The following is a 16,167-nucleotide window of genomic DNA, read 5'->3' as shown; positions in this document are numbered from 1 at the left end:
ATTCCTGCCTTCCTGCCCTGTGTGGTACGGACTTCCCAGGTGCCTGACCTATGACTATAATTGATTTTTCCTGTTCCCTTCCCTGGCCTCTAGTATATATATTGCTGGTCTCTCAGTAAAGCTTTGGCATTCTCCTTGCAGAATGACCCGTGTCTGTGTTTTTTGTTAATCCCCCAGGCCTACGCCCGATACTCGGTACTGTGGCAGCGTGGGCGCTGTTACTTAGGGATTCTTAAACTTTCAAAACTCACAACCCCTTTTGTCCAAGAAACTTTTATACAACACTGGATGTATAGATAAATGAAATAGTATTCAAGTCAAATGTTTGCTTATATCATAAATTTATTTCAATAAATTGTTTTGTACATATACAATTTTACCATGTATTCTAGATGAAAACTGTACACTGATGAGACTGATGCAATTCTTTACTTTTATATAAATGATTAAGTAGTGGCACAGCATAGTAGTAGACACCTGTAATCCCAGCACTTGATGGAAACTAATAAACCAGGAGTTCAGTAGAAACCTGGATTACAACATCCAGGTTGAAGAGTTCAAGGCTAGCCTGAACTACATGACAAAGCCTTACCTAGGAAAGAAAAGGAAAAATAAAGGAAGGAAGAGAGGAAGAAAAAGAAGGCATAGGTAGTTACTAAAAAATTATTAATACCCAACAAATTTCTTGTTTAAAAAAAAAGTTAAAGACATTATTGAATGCATCTTGTTGGAGTTAGAGGGAAGAGAGGGGGTGAATATAATAAAAAACCATTGTGTGAAATTGTTAAATATAAATTATTTTATAAAGACATTATTGGTGCTGGACAGATGGCTGAGCAGTTAAGAACGTGAGTTCAATTTCTAACACCTACTCAGGGCAACTCATAATCACTGATAACTCCGGGTCTGATGGCCTCTTCTTGCCTTGGCACCATGGGGTACATGTATATCCAGACCAAGATATGCATGCACGCATAAAATAGTAAGATCTTTTAGATGAAAGATAAATGGTACATTCGTAAAGTCGATATGAATCTCGGGTTGAATACACTGTTTTTTGGTTTTTTTTTTACATTTTTTTCCTTAGGGCACATTGAATTTTCTTACTTCTTTTTCCTTATTCAAACTTATCCATTTGTACAAGTAGCAAGAAAGCTAAAGATGGCTATAACAATGGGTAAAGGTGATTGTTAATACTTAATAAAATCTCATAATGTAAATTTCAAGAAGTATTCAACTTACAAAACTAAATGATTTATGAAACAAGATAAAGATGTTTTCCTATATATTTATAGGAAAAACCTGTCAACAAAAAATAATTGCAATAGTTCCTCAAAAGCTGTTACCAATATATTGAAAAAGATGTATGGATAATGTCTAAAATCCTTATAGCTAGAAATTTCTGGTGTGTCCAGTTCATATCAAATGACTATAATTTGTAAGCTTTACCACAAGAGAAATTACAAGTTATCCAATTCTTTATATGCTGTTATGATTCAAATGATCATTCAACAATTAAAACTATGAACACTTTTCCAAGCTAGATAAAAATCTTATTTGGTTTCTAATACGTAGAACTCATTTATCCAATAGTAAACAGAAGAGAAGTGGGTTGCTAATTACAACATGAATAGTATGTCCTTTAATTTCCTTACTTATAATTTGGGATTGTAACAGAGACTACACTCTTGAAGATTTGTTGTAGGGATTTCATTGCTTAATATTTTTTGTAAACATGCACTATAGATAAAAAAAATTGTTATGTCTCACTAAGGAAAAAAATCAGTTGCTGTAGGACAGACAAACATGTACACATGTTTAAATGGAGTAAAGTACTGTTTGGATTCTTCTCCGGGCCATTTGTGGTTACTAATTAGCTCAGGAATTATGGTGAAATATTATTGAGAAATAATTACCCAACTCTCCAGGGCCAGGTTAATAGTAGCATTCATCTAGGCTGTGATTCCCTGAGCTCCCTGTGTGATATTCCTACCTGTACTATCAAAATAGAGGAAGGAAAATTGGAAGAGATGGCTCGATAGTATGCACTGGACAAAGCCAAAAGGCTTCAAGTTTCTGGTTCCAGGGAGTACAGAAAATGAACTCTACCTCCTCAGCGTTTGCCTCGAGTTGGATCGTGGTGTCCACTGTGAAAGCTGTAGAATCCTGGCACAGTTCTCAGGTTCCTGAACGGGATAAGAGGGCAGGATTCAATCAAGAGATAGTCTTCAAAGGGACCATCAATGTTTACTGGAACTGTTTGTCCCAGGAACTTGTAGTCACCAACTCATGTTACAGAGCTTATGAAAAGCAGAAAGATCACTTACGGTTAAAGGAGACAGCAACTTTGATGGTGTTTTAGGAGTCAAACATTTCCCTTCCTGTCTTCCTTTTTCAGATATGGGAGGAAACACAGAATACACAAAACTGTGGGGATTAAGAAAGTAAATCATGCCTCCCTACATTCACACACACATAGAACACACACTACATACATACTACACATACACTATACACATGATTACCATATGCACATATACACACACACAGAAACTACACATATATGCACTACACATACTATAGACACACCACACACACACATATACGCACTATATATACATACACATACCACATACATTACACACACTAAACACAAACCATACACTATACATATACACATAATACATAATATATACACATACATACACTATACACAAATACATACATACTGCACACATGTCCACACTATATACACATTGCACATACACATACTACACACATGACACATACATACTACACAACTATACACATATACACACACATTGCACAGACTACATAATACTGCACACACTATACACAAACATATACACACACATGATAGGCACATACACACACATTGCACACAAACTATCCACACTGCATGCACACTATACACATTCGACACACACACACACACATGCACACATACACTCACCATCTGAGCTGACCTACACTAGTTCACAAGGAAATTGTTTTAACAATTCAAAATGTCTAAAAGCTTAGAGAATTAGGTCAAAATGTTCTGAGTGGTAAATGGGGTTATGTCCCTGAGTATAGTAAGTAGCAGTTACTGAAGGAAAAAAACCTTTAATTATGAACTTCAATGATTTGAGACACCTCAACAATGTCTACATTATTATACACAGCTACAGATTTTATATGATCTTCAAAATAATCTTTGGTGAAAAGCTAGTATAAACTCCATTTTGCAGATGGGGTTGGGGGATGGGGGAAGGGGAGACCAGAGATGTTAGGTATGACCAAATAGATTCAAAAAGCTAGCTTTCAAATCTGATCCACATGACTCTAAGGACCGATCTTTTCTAGTCATGCTCCGTAACATGTAAACAAAAATGAGAAGATTATGCATTATATGACATGTGAAAAGGAAGGACCTAATTATAGGATCCCTGAGTGTTGTTACAGCTGTGCAAAGATTCCCAGCCGTGACATTAGTCTGGGGTCCTGTGTGAGGATAGCGAGGCAGTGGAGAGGGGTCGGAGATAGAAAGGAAGGGAAGCTGGGTTTTGCAGTATGGCCGCTTAAAGACTATGGGGTCAAGACTCAAGACTATTGGCTGAAGAATAAAGTAACCGGTTGCTGAGCCTCGCTCATCCAGAGAGAGTGGTGAACTCAAGAGAGGGCTGGAAAGCTGGGGAGGTGGAGTGGGGGTTTTATGATCAAAGAACAAACAACTAGAGTAAGGGAGCACACACTGCAGAAATGTGAACAGAGTTTCAAGATTTCAGAGGCGGCGCAGTGAAAGAATCAACCCCAGAGATGATATTGAAGTTGTGTCTCTCTGAGTTCCTTCAAAGAAGACCTTGACGTCCCAGGGTAGGGAATGCAGATGGCTGACAGTCAATAGCTCCTGCCACCCACAAGGTTGCCCCCAGCTTCCAAGCGGAGGCTGTGAAATTCCGTAGTATTTCCAGCATGACTGACCAAGGAGCACAGTGAAGCCCTCCCCCGCCCCCCATCTTTCCAATGCATAGTCCCCCGCGACCGGTCTTTGTCTCTGCCTCAGTTGGGTGGATGGAACCTTTTTCAACCTGTTTATGTTTTTCAGCCCTGCTTCCTGGCCCTGACATCTTGCACAGGCTGTCATCTTCTCGCTGCCTTTAGCATCTGCTTCCTGGATTATCCAGGAATGTATACAGTCCAGGAAGAAGATAAGGATAGAAAGCAATTGGATTTGGTTCATTTGTTTGAAACAGGTAAATAGTGTTTCTAAAGGATGTGAGGAGGTGACAAAATATGTTTCTAGGAGATTACAGTATAGCAAACCACAATATAGAGCAAGCTCTCTCAATTGAACACAAGGTCTCTGACTGGTGGTGCTGTCTTGGAAGTGACTGATCTGCTAAAAGATGGAACCTTATTAAAGGAAATGGGTCACGGAGGATGGGCTTTAAGGTTTCTAGCACTGCATCACTTCCTGCTCGAGTTCTGCTTCCTGTGGGTGGATCTGATATGACTGGCTCCTTCTGAAGTGCCTTCCCCACCTAGATTGATGACATCTGCTGAAGAGGTGTAAACCAGATAACCCTTTCCTCCCCGAGATTGTCGGTCTTGCTACCTTGACAAAATCTGGAACTATAAAGATTAGAGATAGGCCTGGAGCACGCCTCTAGGGGATTATCTCAGTTGCATTAAATAATGAAAGGCCCCGCCCAGTGTGGATGACACACATTCCCTAGGCTTGGAATCCGTGGAAGACGTGTACTGTAAGAACAGGTGAAGCAAACCCAGCACTAATGCGCATGCGCTCTCTCATGGCTTGCCTCTTTCGACTGCAGACCTAGTGTTACCAAGTCTCACGCTCTTACTGCCTTGATTTCCCCACTGTGAGAGACGTGTAACCTGGAAGCGTGAGCCCAAGAAATCCCTTATCCCTCACACTGCTTTGGCTGTGTCTTTTCACAGCAACAGAAAAGACACTAAGCTGACATCTTAGTGGCTTCTTTCAGGGCACTTTGTCACAGCAACAGCAGCGGTGTCTGGTACACCCAGGAGAGTTACAAGAGATGCAGCTGATAGCCACTGCAGCACAGCCAGAGACACCAGGAGCAGAACAGAGTTCCTGAAATTTCCAACAGCAGCAGGCAGGCTTAGGAGAGATGACAGACTGACAGGCTTCCAAATTCCACTTGGGTGTTCATGAACCCTGGGAAGAAGATTCTGCCTAAGCCTGACAGAGTGGGGGCCTGACAACTGTTGTCCCAATTTTTTTTAAAGTTGTTGCTAACGTATTTCCAGGAGCACATCACATAAACTTGTAAATGTATCAATGTCATTGATGCCAACTGGATTTTAATTAGTTAATTAAGAGTAATTAATTGGTTCTGACTTTACTACTCAAATAACAAAACCATTAAGATAGGTTTCATGATAGAAATGTACTTCCGGATAGCAGGAGATGATGTAATTTATTTTGTTAACTTTGGAAGCCAGGCAATGCTAGCATGCCCCAGAAATCCCTATACACAGGATCCTGAGACAGGAGGATTGCCAGGAGTTTGAGACAAGCCTTGGCTTCATAGTGAGTTCCAGCCTTGGTTAAGTTACAAAAGGAGACCCCGTCTTAAACCACTAACACACTTACACACACTAACTTCAGCAAGATTTCTTTTCAAGGAATTTTCAGGGTATCTTCTGTACAATGAAAATCTGTAGGTGGGATCTCTGGAATTTTAAAGAGAGCTAATGTCATTGGAACAAGACCTTGAGGAACATGAGCTAATTCAAATGGTAGATCCTTTGCCTGAGCAATCAGAGGAGGCCTAGAATTTTAACAAGTCTAATAAAACACTGAGAAAAACGAAGCTGAGTCTAGATGTAGTTATATATGTATATGAAGGTGTATGAGGAAATTAATTTATCTTTTTCTTAATTGTGTATTTTTAAACACATAAAACAGAATGGACATATAGAAAATATTCATAATTATTCGTCTCATTGTAGCGATGCTAAATGGAGTAAAAAATAAATAAAACTAGAGACAAGTATGAAAGATGGGTACTTACCATCACTGTTTTTAGCTATGTAACTTGTTTGATCAAGGACATTTTCTAGAAGATGTTTCGCTTTATGTTGCAGTCCTTATGGTCTGTGATAGTTCAGGTAATTCTCTTAATTACTTATTCTTGATCAACAAGGTACTCAGTGGGGGAGTAATTTAACCTGACACAAATTCAATCTGTGAAGTCTGATGTCTATGTTTAAAACTAAGCAAACTTTTAAAAGATCATTTTAAAAAACAAGCATGGTGGAACATGCCTGTAACTACAACGTAATTACCACATAATGACGATCCTGAGTCTATGGTTGGGGCTTTCAGGGTTTTGAAACAAAGTTCTGCTACATAGTGCAAGCTGGCCTTAGACTCAAACACTTTGACCTCAGAATGCTGGGGTTACAGGTGGCCGTGATGGCCAGTTTAGCAGTTTGTTGGTTTGCTTTTGGTTTTTTTAGAACTAATCTAGGGATAATTATCATAAACTGAGAGTGGGCTTTTTTATTTTTAATGTACCTTAGCTCATCAATTACAAGACTGCATAAATGGGAATGAGAACAGCCCCTGGACACAGAACTCATCGTAATGCTTACAGAGAGCAACAGAAATGAGTCCACAAAGAACAAAGCCTCAAAGCCTAACTCACACTTACGTTGTGGATGATAAAACAAGAATCACAAATCCCTATATAAGGTGAATACTAATTTATCAAATAGTTCCTTAGTTCAGAAATTCTTAAAAGCTTTGCATCGATCTATCTCTGTGTGAATATAGGCAAGGTTTTCAAATAATACATGTTCTGTAGCAGACATCTGCCCCAAGAAAGCTGAACAAGGTAACTGTGTTGTAAAGATACCTGAAAGATTTTGTCTGCAACTGAGACCAAAAGCTGTGGGGATTATTAGTATTTAAGTCTCCAGTGTTACAAAGGTATAAAACTTAGTAAGATCCCACCAGCAAGCAAGTATAGACTCCCTGAGGGCTGCGGAGGCCACGGAACCTGGAGTGTTCGATCACACAGAGGAGAGATTGGCGAGGCTAGCGGAGGGGATTTGCCTGGCCGTTGCCTAGATGTTGCTGCCTTCTCTGCGGTCCTTTGAAGGTCAGTCTGGTTCTGGCACGGAACCAAGATGTAAGATTCAGATCATGGAAGGCTTATGAGGACACTGTAGCCTGGAACATCTAATCCCACCCTGGCCTGCCCTAAAAAGGCCTTGAGTTTGCTCAGCACACAAACCCACTGCCATCTCCACTCCCTGGGGCTGATTTCCAGAAACTTAATGCTTAGAAGAGCAACACTACATTTGCCTCAGTTTTGATTCGGGGCTTTCTCACATTAATTTTTTAAAAGACTTTTCGTCTTCCCACATAGCAACTCTTAGAACAGATGGCTTAAAACATCTCTCATAGGAAATGAGCTGTAGACAGCAGATGCCCCATGTTTCCCAGGCAGAGGCCTAGGCTGGTCGCCCCTAAGTACCTACCTGGTAATGTGACACTGCCACCAGGCACTGGGTCCTACTGATGCCTTTTTATCCAGGGGTTAAAGGCCTCCTTACCAGGGGCAGGGGGAGGGGGGGGAGGAGGAGGGGGGAGGGGGGCTTCTTCATTGTTAAAAGGTAAACTTTCATCAGCAGTAAGGTGGCTTTGCTGGGATCATTGCTAGCCTCGCCAGGAAAGGTGTCAGTTAAAGGAGACCACGTGGAAAATGCCTTGCTTACAGACCCACTCCTGGCAAAAGGCTAGGCCTGCAGGACAGCTTCAGGCAGTGACTGAGTGGACCGGCAGAGTGCCCAGTGAGGGGCCCTGAGTGTCTTGTGTGGCATCCATAGCATATGCATAACAGACAGGGACATTTAGGGGAACCCTAGAGGCATGAGGAGTAAGAGGAAGTCAGGAGACTGAAACTTGAGTTTGTGGGGTTTATACTGAATGTCTTTTAATTTTTTTTCTTCATTTAATTTTTTTTACACAATGCATTATGATCATGTTTTCTGTCTTCCCAATTCCCCCCAGAGTCTCCCCATCTCACTATCCACCCAATTTAATGATTCTCTCTGTCTTTCTCTCTTTCTCCCCCTTTCTCTGTCTCTCTCTTTCTGTTTGTGTGCCTGTGTGTGTACATACGTGTGTTCAGGATTGCATGCATTCTTGTGTGCAGTCTTAAAACACTTCTCTAGTTATATCAGCACAGCCTTTGTATAATCTTGAGGTCAGCGTTTCCTGAGTCGTGGGATGTTCTCGGCTTGCCCAGTAGCTCCTTCCTTTATCTTGGGTCATGTTGTAATTGTCAGCTATCTCATATTGTACATCTAGATTTTTTAAAAATATAATAAGGAAATGTCACTGGTGACAAAATATTCAAGTAAAAAAAATGAATATAGATAAAGTAAGTAAAAATAAGGCTGCCATACATTATCATCTTCAATTTTTCTTGTAGCTTGGTACTATATAAACAAACCTGATATGTTTTATTCGTGGACAAAAAGCCTTCATTTTATTTCCAGAGTGCTTTTTGTATGTATTGAAAAACAAATAAAAAATGAAATCTTAGACCATGTGTTATAAATACATTCTGCCAAGGCTTATTGTAACAGCCTTTAAAAATTAAACTTTTTTAAATCATCAAGATGTTAATCCTACTACATACTAATCAATGCCAAGAATTATTAAGTGGTTTTAATTGAAATGGTTAGGACAAATACATTAACGATCTAATATTAGGATGCAGAAATTGCTTAAGATTTTTATTTTTTTTTCTCTTTAAAAAAAATCAGAAAAAAAGGGTAATACTGGCTACGAGATTCTAAATTTGATAATATAAGTATAATACATTATTAATGGCAAGACAGTGTGTTACACAAAGAAGGAAATCTTTGAATATAGAAAACTCAGGAAAAACTAACAGAAAAGAATTACAGGTAAGGGGATGGAGAGGTGGCTCAGCCATTTAAGGGCACTTACTGTTCCTGCAGAGGACCTGAGTTCAGCTCCCAGCACCCATGCAACTGCTTAACTCCAGCTCCAGAGTGTCTAGCACCGTCTTCTGACTTCCTTGGGCAACTGCATTCATGGCCACATACCCACACACACACACACACACACACACACACACACATGTACACACATAATTTTTTTAAAGGTTTAATCAGGAAAAAAAGAGAGATACTAGGGCCTATCTATAATAATTTTTTAGATCACAGAAACTACCTCATACATAAGGCAAAATAGACCACGACAGGGACGTGTTAAGCACCTAGTCGATAGGCCTTCAGTGAATCAGAGCGAAGCCTGAGGATTCGCAGGTAGCTCTGCTTCACAATAGCAAAGGCTGTTGTAACACTTGCTCATCCAGCCTCCAGGAAGACTAAATATGACCATGTTCAAGGGGGGACAAAAAACCAACCTTCATACGTTTAAGAAAACCCATCTTCCTAAGATGGGCAGATCTAAGAAGTAACTGGCACAGAAAAAAAAACTAAAACAGCAATTAATGTGTTATGTTCTACAACCACTCACTTTCATTGCAACACCATAAATGTCTTAGGGTTTCATTGTTGTGAAGGAACAACATAACCATTGGAACTCTTATAAAGGAAACCATTTCACTGAGGCAGGCTTACAGTTTCAGAGTTTCTGTCCATTATCATCATGGTGGGAAGCGTGGCAGCATCCAGGTACACATGGTGCTAGAGGAGCTGAGAGTTCTATATTTTGATCCACAGGCAGCAGAAGGGGACTGTGTTTCTACACTGGGAAGAATTTGAGCATAGGAGACCTTACAGCCTGCCTACACAAAGACATGACCGCAACAAGGCCACACCTCCTAAGCCAAGCATTCAAACACATGAATGTATGGAAGCCACACCTATTCAAACCAGGTTTGAATGTGCTTGGTCCAGGGAGTGGCACTACTAGGAGGTGTGGCTTGTTGGAGTGGGTGTGGCCTTGTTGGAGGAACGGTGTTACTGTGAAGGTAGGCTTGGAGACCTTCCTCCTAACTGCCTTTGGAACAAGATGTAGAACTCTCAGTTCCTCCAGCACCATGCCTGCCTGGACGCTGCCATGTTCTTCGTCTTGACGATACTGGACTGAACCTCAGAACCTGTAAGCCAGCCCAAATTACATGTTGTCCTTGGTCCTGATGTCTCTTCATAGCAGTAGAAACCCTAACTAAGACACCATCACAATTAAAAAAAAGAGTAGAACCCATTCCTCTCTCACAGTTGAAGGCATAGAGGGATTTGGAACAACATGGGTTACTCAAGACAGATTAGCAGTTCAATGACAGGTGTACCTGACTCAAGAAACTGAGCCCTTAAATATTACTTCTGCTATGAAATGATTGCTAAGCTTTACCAGTAATTAATGACTTGACAATGACCATATACGGAAGTAGGAACACGAGGGAGTGATTGGTAGCCACCTAACGACTGTTCTCTTTGTAAAAGGGGGGAGGTGGATCTGAGAAGGAAACATGCAAAGACTTTAAAATATGTAATATTTTAAAAGCCAATGAAATGTGGAAATTTGTTAGGATTTAATAATCTGGTGTCTGGGGTTATCTGTTTTCTCCATACTTTTCTGCATGGTTGAAATAATTCAGTCAAAAATTAAAGAAGTCAGTTAATGCTATCCTATTTCATGGGTAACAAAATTGAATAATTATGGTTGAAGCCTGGTGAAACAAACATACCCAATACTTCAGGTGATATTAATCGGTCTAACTCTTGTGAAAAGTGTTTTGACAATATGTGTGCCACTTCTGGCCATAAGAATAATTATACTCGGTCATTGAGAAATTTTCCTTTGAAAACACTGTTCTAAAGGAAACAAGACCAAACCAGGCATACAGATACAAACCACATCATTTAGATATAAGGTGTCAGCTATAATAACAATCTAAAGCTTTAGCTTTAGAGGAATCATCAATACTGTTCAGCCTTTAGGTTTTACAGCAATTTGAAGAAAGATTATGATATAATACCAGTTTAGAAAAAAAAATCTGCTTATGAAATTACATCACCTCTAGGATTAACTCAGTGAAAAAAAAATTAAGTATAAAATGGTTCAGGAATAAACACTGTAGAATGATGGGTAAACACATTGTGTTAAGGTAATAAGATCAATATCTTGCAGATCTTTGGCCATATTGATCGGGTATATTATTTTTGTGATATAAATGTATCGCACCCAGGCTTTAGAAATAACAAGACACTGCTCGAAATAGATTGGAATATAAGGGATATGGTGGGGGAGGGGTCCCAAGAAAGAGTGTAGAGGCCCGCAGAAGGGAAGGTGAACCGGACTGGCGTCTCAGAAGAATGCTTCCTGCACAAAAGCCACCAGTAAGTTTAGTCCAGAGAGGAGAGGGCTCAGTAAGATCTGGACCAAGGGCTGGGAAAGTGGCAGCAAGCATACTGCAAAGAGGAAAGACGCAAGCAACATGTTCAGGAAAACATTCTTCTGTGTATTGGAATTGCCTTATTTTCAGATTTCAATCTCCGAATGGTTCAGAAATCGTGGTGACTTGAAGAGTTTCACAGTTAAATGGATTCCACAAAATAACTGCTTGAAGATTCACAGCAACATAATTATGAGTTGCTGCGTTTCACAGGCTCCAAATCTTTTGTCTAAAAATAATCGCAGTGACTACATCTTGGGTAAACAAAGCCATTACCTATTCTGTGCCCAGGCTATATTGGTAGTCACTTACTGGAAAACGGATCACTAGTTAAGTAACTGTGTTTTCAGAACATCTGCTTGTCACTCATAATGATGAATAAAATAAATAATATATTTTAAGCCTTCAGGGCATAAACATGACTATTAAAAACTATTTTACTACCACACCATCCTGCCTATACAGCCAAAGGGGCACTTCCAGATGGGCACTCCGGGAAGGCAGCACTTTCTGTAAGGAGTGTGTTTTTGTATGTTTCTGTATGCAGGACATACAGGTGAGAAGTGGGGAGGCAGAGTGGGCCGTGGGATGCTCTGCTGTCCCCATGTAGACCATCTGCCATTTCCCAGCTTCCTTGGCTTAGATAAATATTTCTTAAATAATACATGACTCAACGGGATGATAGCCGCCACTTATCAAATAATTGCTTTGTGCTGGGGGGTTCACATCCATTAACTTTAATTGTTGTGAGCATCCTACCAAGGCTGGAACTCAAGTGGCAGGGTGATCAGGTTCTTCAGCTGTTCCTTGGTTTTCATCCTTTGACGTCCACGTAAGATAGAACTTCTTGATTGCCATCGTGAGCCCGGGCAAGAAATCTGTGGTTCACCTACATTACCACCGCTCTCTTTTGTGTTTTACATTGCATTTTTCCTGCGCAAGACCAATTCCCTATGGGTCCTTTGAAGGGAGCAACAAAGCCCTCAGCGGATGTTTGGATGTTGTAAGGCCCCACTTAGCCCTGTGAGAATGGCAGGGCCTTCCCTGAGTGAGACTCAGAGGGATGGTAAAGTGGTCCTTGAATCTGAGGATGAATGAATGACTGTGTGCAGAGAGGATACACCATAGCTTTTTCCTCCCGGAGTTTAGTGCCTGAAGCCTGCTCCCCTACAGAGACTGCTCCAACTGCGATCAGCTAGCCCGGCCTCCTAGTTCAGTTGTGTATAACAACACCGCACCTTGTGTATCTGTACGAAGTAGCCTCCCTTATGCAGCAAAAGCAACCACTCACGTTCTTGTTCAGCTTTATGTGATAAGCATACCGAGCATCTGGGGTACCGTGGCTTCCCCATCAGCCTGAGCACAACTCGCCACATTCCAGTTGTTTTGTACTTGTGTCCATATGTCTGCCATTTCTCCATTCCTCTGCAGTGCCTAGGCAGGGTTCTGGGTCTCAACCCATGCGAGGACTCGGAGATCCTTTTCCTAGCCCTGTGTTTGCTCTCTCTATAGCTGCATGGAATCACCCATTGCTCATATGGTCCGCAAAACCTCATCCACACTGGGGGGGAGGGGCAACTATTTAATTTTTGGCGAGAGGTCAGGATGGCCCATTGCAGTGCCAAGTAACAAATAATATTTCCAGCTGTAGAATGCCCAAAATCCTCCCCCCTCCATCTCTCTTCCTCCCTCCACCCCTTCTTCCCTTTAGCTCCCACCTCTTTCCCCTGCACACAGCCGATCAAACCCAGGTGCTATCACTCATGCTAAGCCACGCTAAACAGACACTCTACCTCATCACACACCCCCAGGCCATAATCAGTTTTTGAAGTGAAGGTCTCCCTTCTTTATCCAGGCTGTTCTGAAATTCCAGGGCTCAGGGATCTTCCCTGCCACCCGAACCTCCTAACTAGCAGATTGACTGGCTCACTCCAGGGCACTGCCTTTGGGATTCTTATTTAGTATACAAACCACTGTATTCTCTACCTAGGGCTTTCCCTTCACAGTCAACGTGAGCTCATGAAGGCATTTCCCTCAACTTAAGATGAGGAGAGATCAGAAGACTTAGCAATAGCTTAAACACCGTGTGGTTCCTCTGCCGTGTCATTATCCCCATTTTACACACGACCAAACAAGCTCAGTGAAATTAGAGGTGAAGGGCTGAGCTTGAATTAAGAACCTCTTTTGCCTAGCTCAAAACTTAGGTTGCCTCTGCTGCACCCAGAGCCGGCAGTTATTGAGTGTTTGCAGCATGCCGGGCTCTGAGAGCTTTAGTGTGAATTCAGTAAGCCTTCACACTGGGGAGTGTCCATTTTCTAGACACTGATGTAGCACCTTGCTCAGAGTGCATGGCTAGCGGGGAAGGTCAGGATGAGAGCCCAAGTGGGCAGTCTCCCCGGTTCTCATCAGGAGTGGTCCTCTGCCAGTCTACACTCACAGCTCCCTCAGTCCTCTCTGGACAAGAAGTGAGGACAGCTGCTTGGTGACAGCACAGCACAGCCGGCACCCTGTGAAAACAACCCCAGTGTGCTTGGGAAACTCCTGTCTTCTGAAAACCCTCAGAAAGCTGGCTTCGTTCTGTTGACAACCTGAATTATAAACACCATAATGGCTGCTTTCAGAAACGATTGTGGGATTTGGCCTTTCCTTGTTTACGGAGCTGGCAGAAAATCACTCTGGTCATTTGTTTGGTCTGTCACTCATCTGCATGTCTTCTGTATGTCACTTCTGTGTGTCAGGTACTGTTAGTCACAGAGCAAAGACGAATCAGGGTGACTGTGTAGGGGCTGGGCAGTCTAGAGCATCTGCAATCAGACTCAGCTGATAGTTATTCAAAGGATGCTATTTGAAAAAATTGAGTCATGTTTTACATCACTGTATGGAAAGACGGCATTCGAGTTACCCATTTGAGAAAACAAACAGTTATATCTCCAGCACTAGCAAAATTCTGCTATTAGGAGTGGGTAAGCTAACCTGGCTTCTAAAAGACCACTTGAGCATCAGCTGAGTGGAAACAGGCCCACCTGAGAGTCCCTGACCCCTCTCTTACTGGTCAGAGGTGTGTGGAACTTTCTATGAAGATATAACAAAAATCAAATGAAGATTACGTGGACTGCTTCTTTCAATCCTAGTCTGGGGAAGTTGGATCCGAGATTCTAAATTACCTAACCCAGCATTGTTTGTTTATGGCAGGGTCTAACACTATACCAAAGGCTGTTGGGGAACTTATGAAACGTGAGCTATTCTGGATCTAGTGGAATCCTATTGACTTGGCCTCCCAAGTACTGGCAAAACCATTGAGGATGTAATCCTTCCATCCTGGTTGACTTTGGACCACATCTTCTGGTTCCCACGGTAACACTAAAAGAATAAGGCCCCTTTTTCTAAGTGGACATTGCTCACCTGGACATTTCTTTGTATAGAGCTGAGTATTTATCATGAACCTAGCTTGTAGCTTGTAAGCAATCCAAGGACATTATTTGCGCCCCAACTCAACATTTTTGTTGTTGCTGAGTTATATTCATTTATTTTATTTTTTTGCAGTGAACACCATTAGCTGCATATGGAAGCTATGTTTTGGGCTTACCTCATTAATTTATTGGACTTCTGCCGTCCAGTTTCATTTAAGAAGAAAGAAAAGAAACCTGACTACAAAACCGCAAACCCCTCTGAAAGGCTAGGGGCCAGAGAGCTTTGTTGGGTCACACAAATGGCAGGCACAGGTAAGCTTTCTGCCACCACCCACTGTGAGGAGGAGGAGATAGTCACCTGGAAAGGTGAATACACCTTGAAACCAATAGCTGACCAGTATCATTTAATACCCTGTATTATGCTGCCTTTTCTAATTTGACCCTCAACATAAATGGCTGACTAAGTCTGGATAAGTATTCTACCATCCCCAGCTTAAGTAATTTTTCCAGAAGGCAAAACATTTCCAATAATATTGAGTTGGTCAGTAAGAAATAAATAGGTAAATAATCTTCTAATCGTCCCCCTCTTTAAGAACCTGGGCACTGTTGATTATCTCATGTCCTAGCTGAGCCACTTAGCAAGAAACACATGATGCTTGTCAGGACAATCCCTAAGTGGAACAGCTCCTCGAATTGATAGGTATAAAAGACAATTTAGATGCCAACCTCCAGGCCTGGGACCTCTAGGGAACATTAATGTTATTACAAGGGGACCTACGGCACCTCAAACCCACTCGTCTGAATCCTGTGGCTTGCACCCATATGTACACCCAGTCTTAAAATGAGTGTATTCTGTTGTTGTTATTCAGTATAGCCTAGCTTTATAAGCATTGCTGAATCATGAGTGTTTTAACATATGTATTTCCTCAGTAAACTACCACAAGTACCATTATGTAGAGATCTGTGAATTTTTGTTGTTAAAAACTAGATCACAGTTGGAAACTGGGGGACCATCTGTTTGATGCTAAGCTAAGATAAAAAAAAAAACCACAGTAAGATGAGGGTAGGTAATAATTATTTTAACACATATTTTGCATCAGTTGCTGTTTTTCTATTTTAACATTGTATATCTAATCAATGTCTTTTGTTTTATGTGTTATATGGCCACTAATTATCTGGCTAATTGTGTGTGGTCAGGTCATCGATTCTCAGAAAAACTACCCTGTTGCACAGCCCTGCATCCCTTCTAGATGATGTCATCCTCGGGAGTCAAGTTTCTGGCCAGGGGAGCAGATTTG

The 16,167-nt window shown here is 41.3% G+C and overlaps 1 protein-coding gene across 2 annotated transcripts in view; it reads right to left on the bottom strand.

The window, feature by feature from the left end:
• Cep85l (centrosomal protein 85 like) overlaps positions 1–16,167 on the bottom strand; it is a 172,993-nt gene that overhangs the window by 118,865 nt on the left and 37,961 nt on the right. Inside the window, exons 1-2 of one of the 2 annotated variants that reach the window (XM_052163575.1) lie at positions 2,328–2,346; positions 2,110–2,186 (exon numbers count right to left, since the gene is read on the bottom strand). The gene's annotated coding sequence lies outside the window, so the exon portion shown is untranslated. Of the gene's footprint in view, positions 1–2,109; positions 2,187–2,327; positions 2,347–16,167 lie in introns of those variants that run through there. The other variant, XM_052163574.1, reaches the window with a different exon arrangement.

This window comes from Apodemus sylvaticus, chromosome 19 (genome assembly GCF_947179515.1).
Source record: "Apodemus sylvaticus chromosome 19, mApoSyl1.1, whole genome shotgun sequence".
NCBI lineage: Eukaryota > Metazoa > Chordata > Mammalia > Rodentia > Muridae > Apodemus > Apodemus sylvaticus.
This window is presented reverse-complemented; position numbering and strand designations above follow the sequence as displayed.